The 24,631-nt window shown below is 40.4% G+C and overlaps 1 protein-coding gene and 1 pseudogene across 1 annotated transcript in view; one reads left to right on the top strand and one right to left on the bottom strand.

Moving 5' to 3' along the window:
• Window positions 1–24,631, bottom strand: part of LOC126284307 (RYamide receptor-like) — a 1,455,467-nt gene that overhangs the window by 857,824 nt on the left and 573,012 nt on the right. The window lies entirely within an intron of this gene.
• LOC126285589 (5S ribosomal RNA) lies at window positions 3,758–3,875 on the top strand (annotated as a pseudogene).

Here is a 24,631-nt window from a genome sequence, read left to right as displayed (position 1 = left end):
TTTTGGTCAGATGCAATTTAACATGCGCTTCATGGACCAGTTTCAATTAGTTGCACTTGAGTGACCAGTAACATTCTCATGTGTTTCAGTATTCTGTCCCATTCTCACTGCTTCACAAGCAAAACTATAGCTTTCACTGGACGGCATTTACTGTTGCGGAAGTCCTCAGCGAAGTTCCGTAGGTCGGCCAACAAGTAAGACGTTGAATGTTTCAGCAGAGAGTTCGAAGTATCTACTGCTTCCGCCTAGGTTACCAGCGACTGCTGGGATCTAATTAGATAGTTTATCGTGGGTGCTGGATTTTGGGCTCATGAATGGAAAGTAGGGGACGGGAAAATTACCAGCAATAAGAGTGTCCTCAGAAACACGTTGAATGAGAATGCGATAAACAAAATATCGGTCGGTTCAAAGCCTAGGTGAAGCTATTCGGCTCGACGCCACTTCGGCCGTTTGCGTGGCAATGTCGCTACCTCATTATTCAGGCAACTTCGCAGTTGGCTCCACGAGGCAGAGTGGAGCCTGTTCTAGACCATTCCACCGCGTACAAATTTCAGGTGGTGACCAACAAATGGTTTCAGGGGAAAACAGAGCCTGGAACATGAAAAAGAGATTACCGAAGAAGTTTAAAGTGAAAGGCTGCAGATATTTTGCGGTTTTCTCAGAGTAACCTGCAGTGGAGGACGGCGATAAACAGTCCAGAAGGCATGAATATCTTTAATAAAAAATTACCTTCTGCTTAGAGCTGGAGTACCTTATCCGCCCATTTTATTGGCTACACCGTTTATTACATTTCAAAGAGACAGGCAGTGCCACCACAATGTCCAAACATGGCCATAGAAGCAGATCAAGCTAGAGGGACATGTGCCATTGGTATAGTACAGCTAAAGATACTCACATCCATTCATGCAATATTAATAAAAAACTTAAAAGCTGTAAGCACTTAGAAACAACAGTAAAACCTGAGCCACACCTGAAGATGTAACGCCCAATGCAGTACATTTCATGCACGGTTGTCGGTTATGAGTAAAGAAGGTCTCCATTTTGCCATTTCTGTTTCGCGGCAAACCGACAATGTACTTTACTTTGATAGTATACTCAGCCAATAAAAAGGTTCGTCTACCTCAAACTTACAGTTTCTTGCACACCACAATTTCACTGATTCTTTATATATTCATATCCAAAACTTTTCCAAGACGAAACGCAGAATTTTTGGTAAATAACTGAACCAGTTAGTTAATTCGTCCAGCTTTCGAGTGGGCATTTAGGACTGTAGACTGCAGGAATTTCGATGTCTTCTTACCACTTTCAAAGATGGGCAGTGTGTTACGGATATTATAAGAGCGTTCAACCCAGGTTGTGAGGATTCTGTATCCTCACACTTCGAGAAATAGGAATTTTGATACAATTATTTATGTTTATCTTTTCGGGTATTTGTATGTCCAGTAAGTGATGGGACATTTTTTGCAAATATTTGTCTGACAACAGTGGAATGTTTGTCGACAGTGTTGCACCCGGCTGGCGAGAGAATTCTGGCGTTTCGCAGTGCACTACAGTACGAATCTGCCAAAGTGATAGGTGTCCTCAAGGTGGGAGTATTAGGAGGGGGGGGGAGGGAGACACGTGGTGGGGAGCAATTGCTCCCTCACCCCCTCCCCCCCCCCCCCCCGCACCACCAGTACTCTCGAATATAGACTTTTTGTTTACTTATTCAGTGGATGCCCATAAATACTGCATTAAGTTTTTGTGTCACCTGTAAAATACTGTTTTTCTGGCATGATATATTTCGAATCTGAACACCTCATTTACGTCTAAAATGTCAGTTTTGGTGTCTTGCTTTTACCATGAAGAATTTCTCCGGCAATTCGTGACAGTGTTCAGTGTGGAACGGAACGACGATGATTTCTGATGTAAGGAGTGAATTTTATATGTGTAGTAATAACTTATCCATCAGGTAGGAATAACAGAGAAAGTGATGCTAAGTATTTTCATATTTTTTTTTAAAATATACAAAATTATTTAATTATCTATATCAATACGCAGATGATGTGGTCTAACTTTACTGTATACGCTGACACAATGTCTATGCCTTGATTCGTACGAGATTACTTTTACTTCGTTACTCTGAAATGTATATATTCCTGAAGTCTATTTAATCAATTTTACCTGAAGCACTTTTCTGTTTCTGCTTGTTTTTTTAGAGCTGAGAATGGTTGGGTGAACTACAGAAATTAGTTATCAGATGAAATGTTTTGTTTACGATCTACACAATTAAAAGAGTTCGTATAAAAATTTAAAAAAAATAATTCTGAAATATTCATAGCTTCTAAGTTTCCATGATTTTTATGGGTGAGTAAATTCATAGTGCATCACTTTCAAAACTTAATACTTTAAATTTACAATAAAAATACTGCTCGTGTCTGAACTTGAATATGAATCTCAATAATAAATAGCAAATGAAGTCACGTGCGAACTGTGGAAGGGCGAAATTAATATGGCACTGTTCAGCTTGTAATAGAGGCGAGTAGCATGATAACATCTTGTAGTTTGTCGTTGAACTTTCCCAACATAAGAGTGAAACTACTCTCTGTTCCACCTCTGTGCTGATCGATGGTCAACCGGCAGTGGTGGAGGTAACTTAGTAAGCCGTGTTATTCATTTCTTAACTTCAAACGTATTCAACAAACCATTGTAAGTTATTTACGGAACACTTTACAGTGGCTTGTTAATAATAAAGAAGAGTTAGTCAGCCTTATGTAGTCAGCCTTATGTCGGTTAGTACGTTTCCCTAACCACTACTTCCTTTGTAGTGCCAAAAAGTAATCTAAAGGGCAATGACTGTGTGGTTCGAAGGAGTTGATAACGAAGAAGAAACAGTAACAGTGAGTTAATATTTTTACAGTAGAAACTCTTTAGACTTAATTGTAAATTTGAAAGAAGGTGCTCATGACAGTGCAAAGTGACGGAGACATCGTCACAGTCACAGATGAGTTAAAATACTAGAGTGGCACTACAACGCTTTATTTACTTATCACGAAAGCATACACCATTTGTCCAGCAGTAAATGTTTCACAAGTGAAAGGAAAACTACATAAAAAACAGAGTTGAGGTGTCCTGCAACATGCACATTGGTACAGTGTTTCGAGATGACAGACTAGATACACGCCTGCATTCATTAGTATCCTCCTTTCACCCCTTAAGCCGATGGTGAACTACCTAGCTATATAGAAGAAGCCATCTGGCGCGCTGACGCAGTCGTCTGTGAACTGGCAATGTGATCCTGCAAATGTGCAATTCTTGAACCATTACTTTTATCCCTGTATAAAAATAATATTACACTCGTGAATTATCTCTTATGCACTCCACCAAAACGCCAACTATAAGAACATTTCGTCTGCCACGTCAGACATGAATCAAACCTATTTAGAGGTAGAAGGCTGGGTATAAAACGTTGGAACTGAAGAAAGCCCTAAGAAGACATATGTGATTTCCATATCACAGGAAATGTTAAGACCATACTCGTCTACGGGACCCATCTACTACTAAAACAAACAACAGAAAAACAAACAAATTAAAAGCTCCATGCATTTCCTTGGGAAACAATGTGAGCCTTGAAGAACAAACTCTCACCGCATGTCGTAGATTTCTTTTCTTCTTATATGCACGTCAAAAACATAGAAATGTATCCCTATTTGAAGTAAGGCAAAAAGTAGCCCAGTCTTTATTGCTAGCGAATACATACAAGTGTTAGGTATATACAGCCAACGGCCTTGCTACAGTGGTAACACCAGTTCCCGACAGATTACCGAAGATAAGCGCTGTCGGGCTGGGCTAGCACTTGGATGGGTGACCATCTGGTATGCCGAGCACTGTTGGCAAGCGGGATGCACTCAGGCAAACTGAGGAGCTACTTGACTGAAAAGTAGCGGCTGCGGTCTCGTAAACTGATTTACGGCCGAGAGAGCTGTGTGCTGAACACATGCCCCTCCATATCCGCATACAGTGACGCATGTGGTCTGAAGATGACACGACGGCCAGTCGGTACAGTTGGGCCTTCCAAACCAGTTCAGACGAAGTTTAGTTTAGTTTTTTAGTTAGGCATTTACATCGAAAACTGCAGTGATTCGAGCGAGCCGTGAATGTATACTTAAGGTGTTAGTGTAATACTCGCATGCACGGTACTGAAAGACCGTGTGGTCTGTTAGCGCAAATGGACCAGAATACACGATATTTTTTGTCGCAGGCCGTATGTTTTCATCAGATTCTTAGTCACTGGTGACCACACTACTTCTCACACATCAAATACCTACCACACTTTCTTAATTATAATAGAAGACCGGGATGCGTCGAGCACCTTGTCTGCACTTATATGTTACTGTGCACCATTCTCAACCTCATTCATAGGAGAATACTACTTTCCTCATGGCTTATAACAGCTTCCTTCTTCCACTCCCACAACAAGCCAGTATTTTTTATATTGTGGTCTCCTTTTCTCATTCTCCCGTAACTAGTTATCTTTGTTATTTGCTAATTTCGTTCTATTATTTCTCTCCAGTGCACCTCATTTCCAGACCTGATCCATTTATTAACGATGCCCGTGCATTGCTGTTAGTATAAGTGGTGATCAGAAACTTTCCGTTCGAAGGCCGAATGGTCCAGAATCAATATGTCAATCAGGCAAAATCGCCCTAAGCACTGAGTCAATGATCCTACCGATGTACCAGGATGAAGTTTGGTTAAATACGGTGCCTGCTGCATGAAGAAGTCCTTAAAAGCCTGCTGTACATCCCCGTCCAATAGGAATCGTCAAGCCACCAAGGCCTTTTTTCAGCGACTGAGGGCGTGATAGTCACATCAGGTTTACAGGGCGGGTGCTTGAGTGTCTCCTACTTGAGTTGTCCGTAATGGACGAGGCCGGAATCCCACATTCACTGGCCTCTCGTTTCGATTTGCGACCAGCACGGAACTGGGTGCACCATTTCACAACGGTAGATTTCGACAGACATGCTGCCCTCACGAACATTCTTCATTCTCCGATTGATATCTACGTGTGTTTGTCCTTCGGCAGTTAAGAAAAGAATAACAGCTCGCTGGACCTGTTTGGATGCATTTGTCAACAACTTTGCCATAGTTCACGTTACCGCATTTACCGAACACGCATCGGTAAGACACAAATGCCACACCTGTCTATTTTCAGAAAACCACATCAGAGACGCGCTACGTTGCATATACGCTGCAGCAACTTCCTCAGATGGAAATTTTTTATGATTGCTCCTTATACATCATCAGTCCCATGGTGAAAAACTGCAGTATTGTCATGGTGAAAAATTAATTTAATACGAAGTTAATCATTTATCTAGAGAAACAACTGAAAGAGTTGATAAAAATTGAAATGAGCATTCGGTCGCCGTGGTGCAGGTCTTATTACATTCGACGCCACATTGGGCGACCTACAAGCCGGATGGGGATGAAAATGATGATGATAAGGACAACACAACATCCAGTCCCTGAGCATAGAAAATCCCAGTCGGGAATAGAACCCGGGCCCCTTAGGGTGGCAGTCCGTGACGCTGACCATTGTTGCGTTTGGTCTCAGCGGACGTCACAAGAAATCCGTTCAAGCTGATCGTTGATTCCTTGACTTTTTTTTTTTAATTACGGAGACCACCAAACACGCTAAGCTACCGTGCCGGCACCATTCAGCTATCGGGGCGGACTAAAGAGTCGATAGGAGATAAGTCTGTAGGTCCTGATGGAATTTCCGTTCGGTTTTACAAAGAGTAATCTGCAGCATTTGCCCCTTACTTAGCTTGCATTTATCGCGAATATCTAGCCCAGCGCAAAGTCTCAACCAACTGGCAAAAAGCGCAATTGACTCATGTATACAAGAAGGGTTAAAGAATGGACCAGCAAAATTACAGACCAATATGTTTAACATCTGTGCAGGATATATATACAGGGTGTTACAAAAAGGTACGGCCAAACTTTCAGGAAACATTCCTCATACACTAATAAAGAAAAGATATTATGTGGAGATGTGTCCGGAAACGCTTATTTTCCATGTTAGAGCTCATTTTAGTTAGTTCTTCCACCTACGCTCAGTGGAACACGTTATCATGATTTCATACGGGATACTCTACCTGCGGTGCTAGAACATGTGCCTTTACAAGTACGACACAACTTGTGGTTAATGCACGATGAAGCTCCTGCACATTTCAGTCGAAGTGTTCGTACGCTTCTCAACAACTGATTCGGTGACCGATGGATTGGTAGAGGCGGACCAATTCCATGCCTCCACGCTCTCCTGACCTCAACCCTCTTGACTTTCATTTATGGGGGCATTTGAAAGCTCATGTCTACGCAACCCCGGTACCAAATGTAGAGACTTTTCGTGCTTGTATTGTTGACGGCTCTGATACAATACGGCATTCTACAGGGCTGCATCAGCACATCAGGGATTCCACGCGACGGAGGGTGGATGGATGTATCCTCACTAACAGAGGACATTTTGAACATTTCCTGCAACAAAGTGTTTGAAGTCACGCTGGTACGTTCTGTTACTGTGTGTTTCCATTCCATGATTAATGTGATTTGAGGAGAAGTAATAAAATGAGTTCTAACATGGAAAGTAAGCGTTTCCGGACACATGTCCACATAACATCGTTTCTTTCTTTGTGTGTGAGGAATGTTTCCTGAAAGTTTGGCCGTACCTTTTTGTAACACCCTGTATATGGTTTGATACGGAATTAGGTCCCGTTCACAAATCAGCATGGCTTTCGAAAGCTCTTTTCTGGCTCTTTTGTGGCATGAGATCCTGCAAACCATTGATGAAGGTTGTCGGTCCCGATAGCTGAGTGGTGAGCGTGACGGATTTCCGTCCAACCGTCCCGGGTTCGATTCCCGCGTGGGTCGGAGATTTTCTCCGCTCAGTGACTGGGTGTTGTGTTGTCTTCATCGTCATTTCGTCCCCATCCGGCGCGCAGGTCGCCCAATGTGGCGTCAAATGTAATAAGAGCTGCAGCAAAGCGGCCGGACCTGCCTCGTATGGAGCCTCCCGGCCAAAGACGCGAAATGCTCGTTTCCATTTACCCGGATGAAGGGCCACAGGCGGATTCCATAATGCTAGATTTCCGTAGATGCTATATTTCGGTAAAGCATTTGACACGATGCCACAATGCCGACTGTTACCGAAGGTACAATCATACGGAATAGTTTTACAGGTATGACAGTTCCTCGAAGACGTTTTTAAGTAATAGAACTCAGAATGTTGTCTTCGACGGGGAGTATTTATTACAGGCGAGGGTATCGTCATTAGTGTCTCCGCAATGTGTGGTAAGACTCCTGTAATTTTGTACATACGAGTACATAAATGATATGGCTAATAGGATAAGCAGCAGTCTGCTACTATTTGCTGATGATGCTGTGGTGTATGCTAAGGTGTGATCGTTGAGTGACTGTAGGATGATGCAGGATGACTTATACAAAATGTCTAGCGGTTTGATGAATGGCAGTTGGCTCTTAATATGGAAAAATGCAAGTTAGTGCAGATGAGTACGAAAAACAAACCCATAATATACGGCATTAGTAGTGTTCTGCTCGACACTGTCATGTCAATTAAAGCATTATAAAATGTAGGGATCATGTAGGGTCTGTGGTAGGGAAGGTGAATGTTCGACTTCGGTTTATTGAGAGAATTTTAAGACAGTATGGTTCATCTGTAAAGCAGATCGCATATGAGACGCCAGTGCGATACACTGTTGAGTACTGTTCGAGTGTTTGAGATCCGTACTAGATTGGATTAAAGGACGACATCAAAGCAATTCAGAGGCGGTCTGCTAGATTTCAGAGAATTGGCATCTGACGCTGACCATCGAACGATGCTGTTGCCGCCAACATACATTTCACGTAAGGCCCATGAAAATAATATTGGAGACTTAAGGGCTCTTAATAGGCATGTAGATAGTCGACTTGTGGTAGTACGGGGTACCCTCCCCCATGCACCATTCAGTGCCTTGCCAAGTAGATGTAGCTAAACGTCCTGTGGGTGTGAGGTGAGCTTGCTTGTGCGGATGTCTGTTTCTTTACCTTTCTGAAGAAGGATTTGGTCGAAAGCTCAATGTGCAAGTTTCCGTTCTGCATATCGCCAACTCAACGTGTGACATTCACAGTGAGTAGCAGTTCATCCTTTTCATACTGTTTTTCATATTCCAAGCTGGAATTTACACTGTTTAATTAAATAATTAATTAATTAAACTGAGACATGGAGTGTTCTTGCCGTCACACATTACTGAGTCGGACGTGCTGGTGGAGAAAGTTGAGCAAGTAACAGCGACAAGGCCCCGCACACCTGCAAACTCTCTGATTTACCGTAAAGATTTTTTTTTTTTGCCTCGTACCTTGTAAAGTTGTCGCGATGTCCCATTTGATCTTTTTTTTCCTGCCGTGGCTCCACACGAGCGTACAATCAACCACGAATAAAGGTCTGTCAAGCTTGTAAATACCAAACTACCAACACTACCTTAATAAATGTCTCCGTATAATGAGAATACTACCTTGTTTTTTATCAGAAAATTTAAGCAAAAAAACAGTCTTCAGAGCCTGCTTAACAGTAATACCGGAACGTAGACTTGCTGATGCTAATTATCACGTATGGAGTTCCATTACTAAGTTAACACATTTAGCTTCACGCGACTTTAATGACAGTTCAACTCCAAGTTGCTCGCTCGCTAATTCACAGGTAAAAGTTCTCCGAGACACCTTTAATCACGAAAAAATTCTCTCACTCAAAAGTTTTTAATTGGTCCGTTTAATCGTCCAGTGACCGACAATCTTAAATCAAATTCTAATTACCATGCGTTTAATGTTGCACGCAGAAGATGAAACAGGTACTACCATAACCATCAATATTGACCCTTCGCTCAACTATACGCTCCTCAGCCGCGCGGTCTAGGCGCCTTGCCACGGTTCGCGCGGCTCTCTCCTTCGGAGGTTCGAGTCCTCCCTCAGGCATGGGTGTGTGTATTGTCCTTAACTAAAATTTGTTTAAATTAGATTAAGTAGTGTGTGAACCTAGGGACCGTTGACCTCAGCAGTTTGGTCCCAGAGTCCTTACCACAAATTTCCAAATTGCGCTCCTCAGATAGTTGCATCCCGAACAACATGGTTGTGGAGATGAAGCAGCGATTAGCATGGTTAATCAGTTATTCAATAACAGTCTTAATCGCATTTATTATTATTATACCGCCAACCGGTTTCAACCCGATGTAGGGGTCATCTTCTGGGCGTTTACACTATGAAATTATAGATATCCGACAGAAAGACTCCATTATACAACAGTTAAAATTACCTAAATTTAAAAATATGTCACCCATTGGTCGACTGCTGGTGGTGTCACTCATGTGTACATAACGGCAGGAAACTATGCAAGACTAACCCTTCGTATGGGCTTAAATAGCGTGCTGAGATCACGTGAATATACGGCAACACCCTCAGCGGCGATCAACGGCATTTAATGCAGTTTATTATATGTAATTACTAGTCACCTTGGTTTAACATAAATGGATGTGACAATAAATAACAGAAAACGTAACCATTCCATTTAAAAAGAGTAACAATTATAGTGATAATTATAAAATAATAACAAATGTTCCGTAGTCAACTCGTGAAAGTATATTACTTCATGTGCCATAATATAAAGTAAAACCGTTTGTGACACACAAAAACTGGTGTCGTCTTGTATTATAATATATCTATTCGTACATTTACGTGGACAACATTTGAGTCAATTTACTAAAAGGGCTAATATGGAAGGATGGAAGGACTACAATGCCCTCTACTCTTTGTGGTGAGGACGCCGTTCCCAGGGATTATAAAGCGTAAGCCCATACGAAGCGTTAGTCTCGCATAGTTTCCTGCCGTTATGAAGACATGACACAATCAGCAGTCGACGAATGGGTAACACATTTTTAAATTTACTTAATTTTACCTGTTGTATAATGGAGTCTTTCTGACGGATATCTACAATTTCACAGTGTAAACGCCCAGATGATGACCTCTACGTCGGGGTGAAACCGGTTGGCGATATAGTAATAATAAATGCGATTTAGACTGTTTTTGAATAATGGAGTTGCGTTCCGCTTCATCCGTATCCACCCTACCAGCAGATATCTGAAATTACGATTAGGTCTGCATATTCGATGAAAGAAAAACGATAAGTTTACTTGAATCTTAAAATAACATCACCACGTCACTGCGATATTAGTTTGCACGAGTACTTTATAAATCACTAAAAGCTAGTTATGTGAGAGTGCTCATTTGGAAGTCCACAGATGAATGTAGACTCCTAATCTTCATAAATATTTATTTTATTTACTTGATCTGATTATAGCCAGGGATTCGCATATAGAATACCTTTTTCTACATCATAAGTACTCAAGAAGTAACATGTACAGATTTATAACACGGGAAGCCACAGCCGTTGAAATTCATGGTAAACTGAACTTGTATAAAAGAGCACACAGCTGGTAAGTGATTATTTATTCACGACCGTTTCGCTGCGTCAAAGTGGCATCTTCAAGTGGTTTTACATTTAGTATGGTTCTTATGCCACAGCGCCTCACCCACTGCGCTATTTGCCCCAATGTTCTGCCGGTTATTGGTTGTTGACAACTTCCGCTCTTCATGGGGTTGTATTCTGACTACGAACGTTGGGGACGTCTCAGTATGGTAATCTATGTGACGCTGTTGTAAGTCCTTTTATTTAGGTTTACTTTTACTGGCTGTCCATGATGACTTTTTTTAAATATACGACTGACAAGGATACTTTCCTTTCCATGTAGATTCACCTGGAGATGCTGCTTTAACAGATCATTTAACAGCTGCTTGCGATTTTACTCAAATTCAATTTACCGTAATAAACAGCCTTTTTAATATGACAAATTCTATTAAAAAGATTTGAGTGTCTGTATTGACAATAATTGAGTATAAATTAATAAAGTTACACTGGCGGTACTTGTACCACTGATGCTGCTGCCACGGAAATAATAATAATCATAATAACAATAACAGCAATGATAGTAGCAAACATAAAAGGAATTTATAAGTGCACAAAATACGTCTTTCCTGATACAGCGAGTTCTGGGGAAAGGAAATTTACAGAGACTGCACAAGCTAAGAATACTGGGACATTAGGAAGATCTGGCTGCAAAGAAGGATGTCTAAGGATAACGAGTACGTACAGCGACGATGGTAAAGATTATAGCTGCTTTCATATATATGCCATAAAACTGTCTTCTGTAGCTAGAAATTTCATTCATTTCTCAAATATTACGTGAAAGAGTATTGCAAAGTCGTGTTCCTGCAACTGAGAATGACTCAATGTGGCTGAACGACAGAGTGAGAGAGAAAGAACTCTGCTTTGATGGGATCGAGCGTTTCTGCCTTGTTCTTCAGGAAAGAATGTTAAGGTCGAGGAGAGGTATGGCGGACAGTGTACGTTGATAAGACAGTAGAGAAAACAGAGAGCGTGAAATTCTCTGCGCTTGTCTGAACGCAGTCAGGATAGCAGTGAATGTGAAGGTGAAATATGATCAAAGAGACGAACATCACAGACATAACGAACAGAGGCATTCATAACTAGTTCGAGACGCCGCGAACTTTCCTGAAAAAGACCTTGCAGGATAACATCACCGTAATCAATAAGTTGAAGTGTAAGTGTTTTACAAGTTTCCTTTTCAGCAAAGAGAGAAGAGCTTTTTACATATTTGCAGAACATGGAGAGATGCTGATTCTATCTCGCACACTGCAGTTACGTGGTCAGTTCAATTTAGATTTTCATCTATTATAACGCCTAGAGTCTTTGCTGCCGGAGAGAGTTGACATTTGTCCCATGTAGGGTTAAAGATTACAGACATTCCCGATATTTCCGGATAATGAGCATAGAATGATCAACCAATACGGCTTGGTTTTTCGATGTGTTGGGGTTTACTGTATACTTTTCGCCCATTTCAAAATACAGGGTGTTGAAAGAAAAGTATTTTACAGTTTATTTCAAGATACGGAATACTTATAACTCTCTATAAACTCAAAACAAAAATCATAAACTGTTCCAGTAACGCATAGCGTGACCGTAAAAACGGAACTCTGCATGACATGTGGTTTTCGATAAAGAACCAGAAATCTACCGTCAAAATTTGGAAGTGTATTTAGAGATATTTTCTAAAAAGTTGAGCAAAAGGGGCCCTTGGTCTCTGGTGTCTGGTTACTGAGTTAAGAATGTGCCATACCACAGTTCCTTTATTTGTGTGAAAATATCTCCACAACAGCTACGAAGTTTGTAATAAGCAATCACCAATACCTGCAACACAACACACAGAGTAAAACAGCAATCCTCAGATGCAAAAGTACTATGGTGTGTTTGCCGCCACTGCGGGGACGGGTTAACACAACGTCGTTGTCCGACTGTTCCATCTCATTCAGTGACCCCATATACGAGGTGCACATCGGCCAATCCCTTATCAGTAAGCATATCGATACTGCTATGTACCACTTTTACCGTAAAACTAACATTGCCGGAAAATCAGACTCGTGACAGATCCGAGCAGCATTGAAAGCAATTTTGGCGATGAAGAGTAAATTGGTCGGTACTATTGTTAAGAGGAAGTGTGTGAGTCGAAAAAGTTTGTTTCTAGACGAGACACTTTGAGCACACCGTCGATATTTGTACTGTTTTTTAAATACTTTATGTGCATTACAGGTACAAAGAGATAAATGGAGGTAAGAGATCAGACGACATGAAATTACCCCGCAACGAGCCACCGGATACTACGGACAGTTTCTCCAAAATACTGAGATGATATCCGCGAACATCTGAAATTTTGTGGTAGATTTTAGGTTCACCCCGTGTAAGACAAATCACGTACCGTGCCGAGTTATCCATGACTTCGCCGTAACTGCTCACAGCTTGTGATTTATTTTACAGAGGTACTCGTGCACTTAAGAAATGAGTACTTGCTCGAAACTAGCAAGTGGTGCATAGTAAAGTAGTAAATTAAACTAACAGCTTGTTAAAACGATGTAGTTTCTTGATTTTATAGAGACTTTAGTACCAACCTAGAAGAAGTCAGTTCTTTGAAACTGGCTTGGACTTCATATGCTGCAATATGCGGTTTTCTGTCCGTACTCTGTCATACAGGTAGTTCGGTTTGCTAGAAGCATTTTATTTCCTGAGCTGTAATTAAGCTTCCCAATTACACGCGATGTTTGAGGATGCCCTCAATTAGATGAGCTGATTAAGGAAACCCTCAGCTGCTTTAACTAGCTGCTCTCGTCGTGAGCAGATGAGAACGACCATGAGTTACTTAAATTTATGCCACTTGAGTAAATTGGTTCGCAAAATTGAGCATCACCTGGTGACATTTCACCCATCGCTTGACACACAGACGGCTGGCAACATTTATACAGACAAAAGAAAGAAAGAAAGCTTCTTGCTAGAAGAGGAGGTTCACCTCAAGATAATTTCTGATATGAAATGCATCCCTTAGTCATCTTTTCTCTTACAAAACTTGGTTGACTGTTGATGTTGTCTTGTGCAGAAGTTTTCAGTCTCTTGATAAGTTCATCTGAAGTGTTGTGCATTTTTTGCAGGTTCATTTAGATTTATAACTTCATTCTCTACTGTGTTATCTACAGTATTACTTACACGATGACTACATATTTCCTTCTCCTTTTGATACCTGTAGATCACCAAAAGTATTTCGTACGATTTTATTGATTTATACAATTTTTAGTGGAGAGTGAAAATGGAGTGTTTCCTGTTTTTCTTCGCACTTCTAGCTTTTTGGATATTCCTCAATTTTAAGTATCTTATGTGAAGTATTGGTTCGAGAAAAAATTAAGTAAAAGGTGTTTATTTAAAAACCGGTGAAATGGATATGCTTTATGTTCTGTAACTGCACTTTTTTAAAAAACGAGAAATTTCGAAAAGTGTGCTCAAAGCTTCAAAATATTTCTGCTGAAGTGGTTTAATTATTCTAAAATGTAATTCCATTTTCGCAACATATAGATGTTTTTAGGATGTAAAGAAAGGGAAGTCTACACATGAAATTGGATGATCTTAGCATATTTATAATATATTTATAAATTATTTCTAAAGATTTTTGCAAATTCGGTAAATTTCGTTTGTTTTACTTTAGCATAGCAGTTGTGTAAATATCAGCCTCTTTATATTAACCGTAGCGTGATACCTCTGAAACAAAAAACGAGAAAATGTGGTCCTATAGGAACGGAGTTACAGTAGACGTCAAGACGGGAAGAGGTTTGCTTTTGAATTAAGATATACTCCAAAGTGCCCTCGCACTTGCCGTTTGTATGTATTTACAGGGTGAGTTTAAGCTCTGTCAGATTTCAGGACTCAATAAGGATCGTGTGCCTACGGTTTCGATATAAAATACTGGAATCGCCGCAACACAGCCTCAAACACCACATTCATCATTTAGTGTGGACTTACTTATCTATTAGTCACCAAGTGTATTAAGTAACTAACAGAAAAAAATATGTAAGATAATGAATGCACGGATAAGTTACATATACTGCAAAAGATAATAATCATGTGATTAACACAAAGAACCCATCCTTTGATCTTCTGCAGCGGTATCCGTTCCCTGAGATGGTCACTTGGTAAAAGCTAATTGTCCGTAAATATAAACATTCAACAACAGCTACTGAAGGTTTCGCGATGCCTTTCCTGAAATACAGACGGACTGAGACTGTGTAGAAATGTTTCCCGGAAGTATTTTGTAAGAAATATTGCAGAGTGATAGTTGAATAATTTTCGAGTGTTTTAGGTGATAGTAGAAATTGAGAACAACTCAGTAGTAGAACAAGTGGAAGGGTTCTTCCACGTAGCAAGTGTGATTACACAGGATAGATGAAGCAAGGAAGATCTCAGAAGTAGATATACATAGGCGAAGAAAGCTTCCTTCAAAAATAATTTAAAAATGTTCTACTGTTATAGCCACCTTCAGAATTTGAAAGAGACTATTCCAGACTCTTATAACTGCGATCTGGTTTCTATACAAATTGTAAATAGCCTTTCGCTCCCTGTATTTTATCCCGGCCATCTTTAGATTTTGAAAAAGTGTATTCCAGTCAACATTGGCAAAAGCTTTCTCTAAATGTGCAAATGTTAGAAATGTAGGTTTGCCTTTCCTTAATCCATTTTCTAAGATAAGTCGTAGGGTAAGTATTGCCTCACGTGTTCCAACATTTCTACGAAATAGAAATTGATATTCCCCGAGGTCAGCTTCTACCAGTTTTTCCATTTGTCTGTCGACAAATCGTGTTAGTATTTTGCAGCCGTGGCTTATTAAACTGCCACATCTCTCAACACCAGCTTTCTTTGGGACTGGAATTATTATATTCTTCTTGAAGTCTGAGGATCTTATGCCTATCTCATACATCTTGCTCTCAGTAAAGGAAACAAATGAAAAATTCGGAGTAGGAATTAAAATCCATGGAGAAGAAATAAAAATTTTGAGGTTCGCAGATAACACTGTAATTCTGTCAGAGACAGCAAAGTACCTGGAAGAGAAGCTGAACGGAAGGGACTGTATCTTGAAAGGATGAAATAAGACGAACATTAGCAAAAGCAAAACGAGGATAATGGAATGTAGTCGAATTAAATCAGGTGATGCTGAGGGTGTTAGATTAGGAAATAAGACGCTTAAAGTAGTAAATGAGTTTTGCTATTTGGGGAGTAAAATAACTGATGATGGTCCAAGTAGAGAGGATATAAAACGTAGGGTGGCAATGGCAAGGAAAGCGTTTGTGAAGAAGAGAAATTTGTTAACATCGAGTATAGATTTAAGTGTCAGGAATTCGCTTCTGAAAGTCTTTGCATGGAGTTTGGACATGTATGGAAGTGAAACGTGGACGATAAATAGTTTGGACAAGAAGAGAATAGAACCTCTTGAAATGTGGCGCTAGAGAAGAATGCAGAAGATTATTTGGGTTCATCACAAAATTAATGAAGAGGTATTGAGTAGAATTAGGGAGAAGAGATATTTGTTGCACACCTTGACTAGAAGAATGAGTCGGTTGGTAGGACATTTTCTGAGGCATCAAGTGATCAGCTATTTAGTATTGGAGGGCAGCGTGGAGAGTAAAAATCGTAGAGGAAGACCAATAGATGAATACACCAAGCAGATTCAGAAGATGTAGGTTGCAGCAGGTACTGGGAGATGAAAAAACTTGCACAGGATACAGTAGCATAGAGAGCTGCATCAAAAGAGTATCTGGACTGAAGACCACAACAACAACAAAAGCAGCTGTTATAGCGTGGAAAACACACAATCATGGATGTTGTGCAATATTAACTTCTTTAGTTAACTTTTTCGGATTTTCATTTATCAGCCGGGAAGAATACAAGGACGGAAGAATCAATGAACTCTGCTGATATGATACATTGTCCGTACAAGAAGTTAGGAGACTGACTTTATTCCTGACGAATTAAGACGTCAAACAGTTGCTACGGTTGCAGCTTGGACTTAGAACTGCAAACGACAGGTGTTCATTCGAACAGTGAGTTGTGAGCAGGCAGTGTTGCGTAGTGGACGTGTGGTAATAGTGTGTCCGCGTTTGGTGTCATCGAAGCGAACCATAGCAAAGGGTGCCTACACCAGTTGGCACGAACAGTCACCATAGCTCCACAGCTCTCAGGAAAAGGAAAAAAATATAATGTACTCAGATGTTTCTCTTCCAAAAGTTCCACATGGTTGCATGAACCCAATGTGCGTTGCACTGAAGTGTGGAAACAGGATTTGTAGAAAACTTGAAATACTAAAACCACTTTCTTACGTTTCCTCTATTTTTTATTAATCCAGTATGGAAACTTCTTCGGCTGAAGGGAATATCTATATTAGTAAATGGCCACTTTGGTGCACTATCCGAGTTGCAGGTTGCCTATCTAGCGACTTTCAGAGACAACAAAAATGTGATTTTAAATATTTCGTGCAACTATTGATAGAATTATAAAATTTTAAATGCTGTCATAATCTACTCTTTAAGAGGTAAAATATTATGTTAAAGATTTACCTCTGTAACAACAGTATTAGAATTAGAAACAGAGTGTACGTGTTGAAGCAGAAATGACGCGGAGACTACCCAGACTATATCCATTCAGTATTTGAGAATGAGAGCACTTATCGCCTACCAGCAGTCTTTACACGTAATTCCAAACCTTTGCAAAACTTTCTTCGCCAACACCCACCTACAAAATGATGAAAGGGAAACGTTTTACCGCTCATTACGCTTTCGCTATTCACGCAATAGAACTTCAGCATCGGGGATAACCTCTTAATTTATTAATTCCTTACCACTAACTCTGCCTACAATACATTGTGCAGACGGTATCCACAGATTCCACTGAATGTAGATGTAAAATGATGTCATTTTATCACACATCATTGAGATATGATATCATAAACATTCACATATGTAAAAAACAATCTTTTGCTTAAAATAGAGCGCAAATTACCGATTCTATACTCGTGCAATGTTTGATAACATGCCCAGATACTTTGGACATGTTTCAAACTTTTATAAACATCTTCTCGTATCAAATACTAAACGCATTAACACATTTATAAGGTTGTCAGGCGTTTTAGTCTATTTTATAGACGTGAGTTCTTTCCTTTAAAGAGTTTGGAGTGGTGACCTTCACTGGGTGATACAGAAACGAGGAAGGAATTCCTGAATGTGTACTTCTGTAAGAAAGCACTGTACGGTATTAAAACGTGACCAGAAGAAGGAACAAACTTTGGAAATGTGATGCTTTCGAAGAGTCTCATCAGTTAGGTGCATAAATGAAGTACGGAATGAAGTACTTGCAGGAGTAAACGAGGTGAAATGTAACACCAGAAGACGGAGCAGGTGGTTGGAACCTTTGCTTCTACATCCAAAAATAGTTAATTTGACTGAGGAAGGAACAGCAGAAGCGACGAATAGTTGTCGCATACAAGGAACAGAGGATGCTAAACATATTATAGAAGATGTCGATGTGGTAGTTAAGTAGAGATGAAAATATTAGCACAGCCGAGCGAGCGGCAGTGTAGCCTAGTCTAATCTAGTTTGCGGGACTCATCCGAGCAGCCGTATGAGCAAATGCGACCAGCCAACTAGGGAGGGATTACACGCCCTGATCCTCTGCGCGTCTCCTCTGGCGCACAAACAGCTTTGCACTTGTCCTGTAAGTACACTTCAACAGCTGTGAGAGTTATCACCGTGGATATTGTACGGTTTAAAAATGTTTGAGGGGTAAAAGACAACAGATTTACTGGAATAACCACCAGCGTGCTGCCAGCTGCTCTTCTCCCTCAAACTTTTTAACACGCTCGCTCTTGAGCTGATGGACACGTCGCCTACCAGGTGCAGATCTAAGAGAGAGGGAGAGTGGGAATGGAGAGGGGAGGGCTGTGAAGGTACTTACGTAGAAGAAATTAGTAAAAGCATTTATCTTGTTACATGAATAAATTTCAAAATTTGTCAGCGGACTTTCAGATAATAAAGTAGAATTAAAACTATATGTATTGAAAATACAAGCAATTCTAGAATTATCCTTGTCCCTTTTCTCGGGTGGAAGGGAGAAGGGAGGGGGAGCGAGAGCCGTCAGTCTGATGACTGGTTCGATGCAGCCCGCCACGAGTTCCACTTCTTTGTCAACCTCTCCATCTCAGAGTAGAGCTTCCAACGAAAGTCCACAATTATTTGATGATCTTTTGCAGTCTCTGGATTCCCCTACAGATATTACCCTCCACACCTCCCTCTAGAACCATAGAGATTGTTCCCTGATACCTTAACGCATTTCCTTTTAGCCTGCTCTTCATCTTGTCGATATTGCCCATATGTTCCTTTCTTCGCCGATTTTCTGTGGAGAACTTTCGCATTTAATACCTCATTAGACCATTAATTTTCCATCACCCTTCTGTGGTACCACATCTCAAGTCTTCTTTTCCAGTTTTCCCACAGTCCACGATTTACTGCCATGTAATACTGTGCTCAAAACTCACATTTTCAGAAGTTCCTTCCTCAAGTTGAGTTCTGTTTTGGATACTAATAAACTTATGTTGACCAGGAATGCCTTGTGTTCGTGCTTGGTCCGTCATGTATTACTTTCTTTCCAATACAGCAGAATTACTCCGTTTCACCTATATAGTAGTCACCAATCTTGATATTAAAATTATAGCTAGTCCCATTTCTACGACTAATCACTTTCGTCTTTCTTCGAGTCACCAACATTCTGCACTCATTTGATTCTTATTTCCATTAAACATGTTCTGTAATTCCTTTTCAGTTATAGTGACTATTCCAATGTCGTCAGCGAACCTTATTGATTGATTTCCGTTTACTCAGGACTATAATCTCACTCCAGAAACTTTCTTTAGTTTGCGTCATTGCTTCTTCAATGCAAAAAATTACAGGGTAAAAATGTAAATGTCGTGTGACTAGGGCCTCCCGTAGGGTAGACCGTTCGCCGGGTGCAAGTGTTTTGATTTGACGCCACTTCGGCGACTTGCGCGTAGATGTGGATGAAATGATAATGATGATTACGACAACACAACACCCAGCTCCTGAGCGGAGAAAATCTCCGATCCAACCGGAAATCGAAACCGGGTCCTTAGGTTTAACAATCTGTTGCGTTGACCACTTTTTTTTTCACCTTTGCCTTTCGCGTGCAAGTGCTCTACAAACTTTTTTTTCTGAGATATTACCTTTATTAAATGAATAAGTAAGGCCCATAATCTTTTAGAAAACGAGTGAAAAAATTTGAAAGCAAGTGGATGTGAACCTTTTACCTTTCTCTTCGTAGTTCACAGCATAATTTTTTTGTTTTGTTGTTTTCTTTGTTTTCGTTTTTTATTAGGAAAAATGCGTCTTTCAGTTACGACAAGTAAAATTAGAGTTTACATCCATAGCAATAACAGAAGAAGAGTAACTTCAAAACTATGAAATAGAACGTGGAACTAATAGTATAATGATAGATAATAGAGACAGAAAAATGTAAGCAAATCCTGCACGCCATTTCATGTGCAAGGTCCATGTGCGTACAGATTCCATGTTTCAAGTTGATAAACGTTTCGTAGCGTGTGGAGCTTCATGAGGGCGGCCATCCTCTGCCCGGTACTCCACAGCTGTGAGAGCGGGTTATCGAAGACGCTGCGCAAATAGTTCGCAAATAGTTGTCGGTATCGTGGTGTACGCTCAAGTGTTCCACTGAGCTACCGAGGACGGACAACAATAGGGGTGGAAGATTGCACCCTGTTCTCACACCATTTTAATGCGAGCATTTCGTTCTTAGTCTTCATTTCTGGTGTTAACCCATAGGTTTTGGTGCGTAGTGATCACTCCCCGCCTGTCCCTACAGCTTCGAATATCTCGCACGGTTTTTTTCTAGGTCGACAAGTCCTGTGAACTTCCCATATTATAAGTCTTGCTACCATCATGAACTGCAACATCAGATCTGTCTCTCTCGTACCTTTACATTCCCTGCAGCCAAACTGATCATCTAAAACTCAATTTCTTTTTTTCCATTTTTGTGTGTTCATTCACGTCAGCTGACATGATGCACGAACCGTTAGCCCGCTTGAGTAATAGCTGTAGCACTTATGTACCACTGGTATCTTCGAGATTGTGCCAGTCATATTTTTCTAAACGGCTGATGACTTGTAGCCAGTCTGTGATTCTACAAACCAGCATGAACAGTCGTCTGACTGCCACGTCCTTCAGAGATAACGGAAATTCCAAAAGAATGTCATCTAAGCGTTTCGGGTTTTCGATATCATATCTTATAACCTTCTGTTAAATTCTAAGACTGGGTAATTGTATGTTCCTTAATGACACTCTTTTCTTCTGTGGCATCACCTGGCAGTTCCCCTCCTCCGTAGAGGCTTTGAGCGTAAACCATCTACGTATGAGCTGTTTCCTTTGGGTTAAACAGTTGTTTTCCTCTTTTAATATTGAAGCCTTTGCTTTCAATTTTAGTGAAAATTGTTTTGACTTTCCTATAAGCAGGATCTCTCGTTCCGCTGACCAACTCTTTTTCTGTTTCTTCGCATTTTTTCTGCAAGCACTTTACTTACACTATATCGACGAGTAACATACTGATGTGAATGTGTGTGGAATGTTCATGGTAATTTATTTATAGACACTGATTTGAACCCCAGGGACGCTCTCAAACCATGTAATTTTGTCCAACAAACTGAAAGAAATCTCTTAACATAGACTTTTTTCCCCCTCGGAGTTTAAACTTTCGCTTCTTCACTTCAATGAAAGTTTCAAAATAACGGCGACATGCCGCAGTGATCAGTAACGTTTGCAGAAAAATAGTGAAAGCATTTTTTTCTATTTTAGGCAGGGTGGGCATGTGTTAGACAAGTGAGATAAGTTACCACATCTGTCAGATGTATTACTATAGAGCTTCGAACTCTGCAGTTTCGCCATCTGTAATTGGTGGCAGTGCTGTAGTTTTGTTTTCCTTCACACTTCGCTGGATTTCTCAGAATAACGGAAGGCAGGGAGAGAGATGTGAATTGCATCCTGCAGTTCAACATAAAAGGTTAAATGTACAGATGCCAATGTATGTGGATAATTCAATCGTCTCAAAAGAATGTAATGTTCTCGTGCAAGACAATTTATAATTTAAACACGATGAATGCTCTCAAACTATCCCGATTTTGCTCATTAAGCTAAAAGAAAATGGACTGTCTCTATTTTTGTGGGAACAGGACTGTTTCTTGATTGTCATTGCGACTGTGTTTTTTAAATAGGTGTTCTCTTATAAGAGGTGCGTTGGCGTTAAATGCATTGGTTACAGTGAAATGTCTTCCCTCTCACAACGGCGTGAGCTTTTGTGTGCGGGGGCTGGCGGCAGTAGCAGCTGCAATTTTAGACAAACGACCCACGGTTGCGTTATCCATCATTCATCTGACTTTGTTCTGTGGCCCAGCAGCTTCGCGGGCTATTGTGTATGTGAAGCTTTTGTTGGCATTGATAGCACTGACTTCCTGGACTGCCTGGACCTCTGGCTATAGTTGGCCACGCCTGACTGCTGGAGACCGTGAACTCAAGTATCGGACCTGCCGGGGTGAGGTGGATGGTGGTGTCAGCTGCCTGTTTCCCAACCAGCAGACGTTAGAAAAAGCGATCTAAAGAGTTCTCCAGAATTTCTTTGGAGTTCCAGGGGGCACCAGTGTTTGCAAGAAATACGTTTAAGAGAGTTTAGGAAGCGTCCAGTTCTTTTCGCTTATTGTGGCTGATTTCTACAGATCAGAGACAGTATATCATTGCCTCCAGATGGATCTCTTTGTTGACCAGCAGCAAAGGAGGAGAGGGGGACACGAATGGTGGTTGGTGAGGGAGGTGAGACAGGCCCTAAGTTGGTTAGTTCGTGACTCAACATTGAGGAGAACAAACATTCAGCTGCCACCCCTCTCTCCTGGTGTGATCTTTCGTGGTCGTTTTCCATTGTACTTGTGTTATTACAATAATTTTCTGATTACCCAGTACATGTGTTGTTTTGTGACCTGTTGTTTACTGGTACTATTGTTTTCATGATATTTTCCATGTGTAATTAGAACAGTGAAGCACTTTCCATAAGTTGTGGTAGCATGTATTGGCCTTCCTGAATTTTGAGCATCAGGTCTGCAGGGTTATTACCGAGCAAGACAGCGAGAGGGATCTGTAGTGAACTTAGTAATAGTGGGTGGGGCGGGAATCAGTTTGGACAGGGATGGTGCTTCTGACATAGGTGGTGACCTGGACAAGACAGCTTCCCTGTCACGTGGCACCAATGTACAGCCGGCCGGAGTGGGCGTGCGGTTCTAGGCGCTACAGTCTGGAACCGCGAGACCACTACAGTCGCAGGTTCGAATCCTACCTTGGGCATGGATGTGTGTGATGGTCTTAGGTTAGTTAGGTTTAAGTAGTTCTAAGTTCAAGGGGACTGATGACCTCAGTAGTTAAATCCCATAGTCCTCAGAGCCATTTGAACCATTTTTGAATCAATGTACACTTTTTTGAGCTGTTCCAGCGTTATGAACGACCACACCTTGATGGAGCTGTGAGGCGAATCAGTGAGGAGTTAAGGATGGCTATGAGGACAGCCAACTTTGCTCATGTTTCTCTGGTGCCCGTCGGGACTATGAACAGATGGTGTTTCACTAGGCATGGCCTATACCTAATCAGGTCTGGGAAGGGAAAATTGGTATGGGTAATTCATGAAGGTATAGGGGGTGGATCTCGGTCCACACATGGTCAAATACCTTTGTCATAGGTAGGAAAAGTAGGTCTTTTTTACGATAAATCCAGACAACAGGTTCCCCTGCCTAAAGAGTGTCTCCAGCAGTTTAAAAAATACTGAAATAATCACTCACAAAACATATTTTAACACTTCAAATATCACATATACCAGATGTCACAAAAAAAGAAAGAAACAACCATTGGATAGAATAACATAGGGCATTTCACAGACTTAACAATCCTCCATCAAAACGTGCAATCAATAAAAAATAAAATACAGCTATTAGAAGTTGAACTCCAATATTTGAACTACACAGTAGTTTCTATTAATAAGCACTGGTGTAGAGACACAGAAATCCAACATGTAGTATTATAATTGTATGAAAAGGAAAACTCTTACTGCAGAACTACTTCAAGGGGTGGAAGATCATGCATTTATAACAGAAAAGGAACACAGTTCAAATCAAGACATGACTTCCGTACAGTAAGGGAAGAAAATAACTGGGCTTGATATCACCACAAAATTAATCATTTTGTGTTGTATAAATCTCCCACTGGTAGTGTGGACACTTTTTTCAATAAATTAACAGTAGTTCTACATAAAGCCTCAAGTACAAAGGTCAACATAATTCTGTGTAGGGACATTAACATCAACACTAATAACTTAAATGAATCCAGCAGCACCTGGTGTTATGTGGAATGTTGGATGTTTTATAACCATTATTATTATTATTATTATTATTATTATTGTTATTGTTATTATTATCATTATTATTATTATTATTTGTATAATTTTTTATCAAACCTCTACTCTGTTTTATCTAAGTAATCCTTCAGTGTATAAAATGTATTGCTTAACAGGTACTTTCTAGCTGTCTTTTTAAATAAGTGTATTTTTTCAGTTTCTTTAACCTCTTTATGCTAATTTATTGTACAGCTTTATTCCCTGGTCAAGAAAGCTGTTTTGAATTTTATATTTATTTTTTCTTGGTAAATGTAAGTTGAGTCTATCTCTTGTTGCATAGTCAAGGACAGAGCTGTTTGAGCAGCAATTACCAATGTTATTTATGATGAGTACAACTGACTGGTGAATGTATTCACATGGAGCAGTTAAAATCCCCAATGTTTTGAACAGATCTTTACAATGAGCTTGACTAGTATTTTCAGTTATTATTCTAATGGATCTTTTCTGAAATTTGAAAATTGTCTTCATATTTTGTTCGTTTGTTCTCCAAAAAAGAATGCCATAGCTAAGAATTGAGTCTATAATAATAAATAACTAAAAGACACTGCATGTTACACACTGATGATAGAATTCTAAGGGCATAGCATGCTGGTGACA

The sequence above is a fragment of the Schistocerca gregaria genome, chromosome 8 (assembly GCF_023897955.1).
Source record: "Schistocerca gregaria isolate iqSchGreg1 chromosome 8, iqSchGreg1.2, whole genome shotgun sequence".
Taxonomy (NCBI): Eukaryota; Metazoa; Arthropoda; class Insecta; order Orthoptera; family Acrididae; genus Schistocerca; species Schistocerca gregaria.
This window is presented reverse-complemented; position numbering and strand designations above follow the sequence as displayed.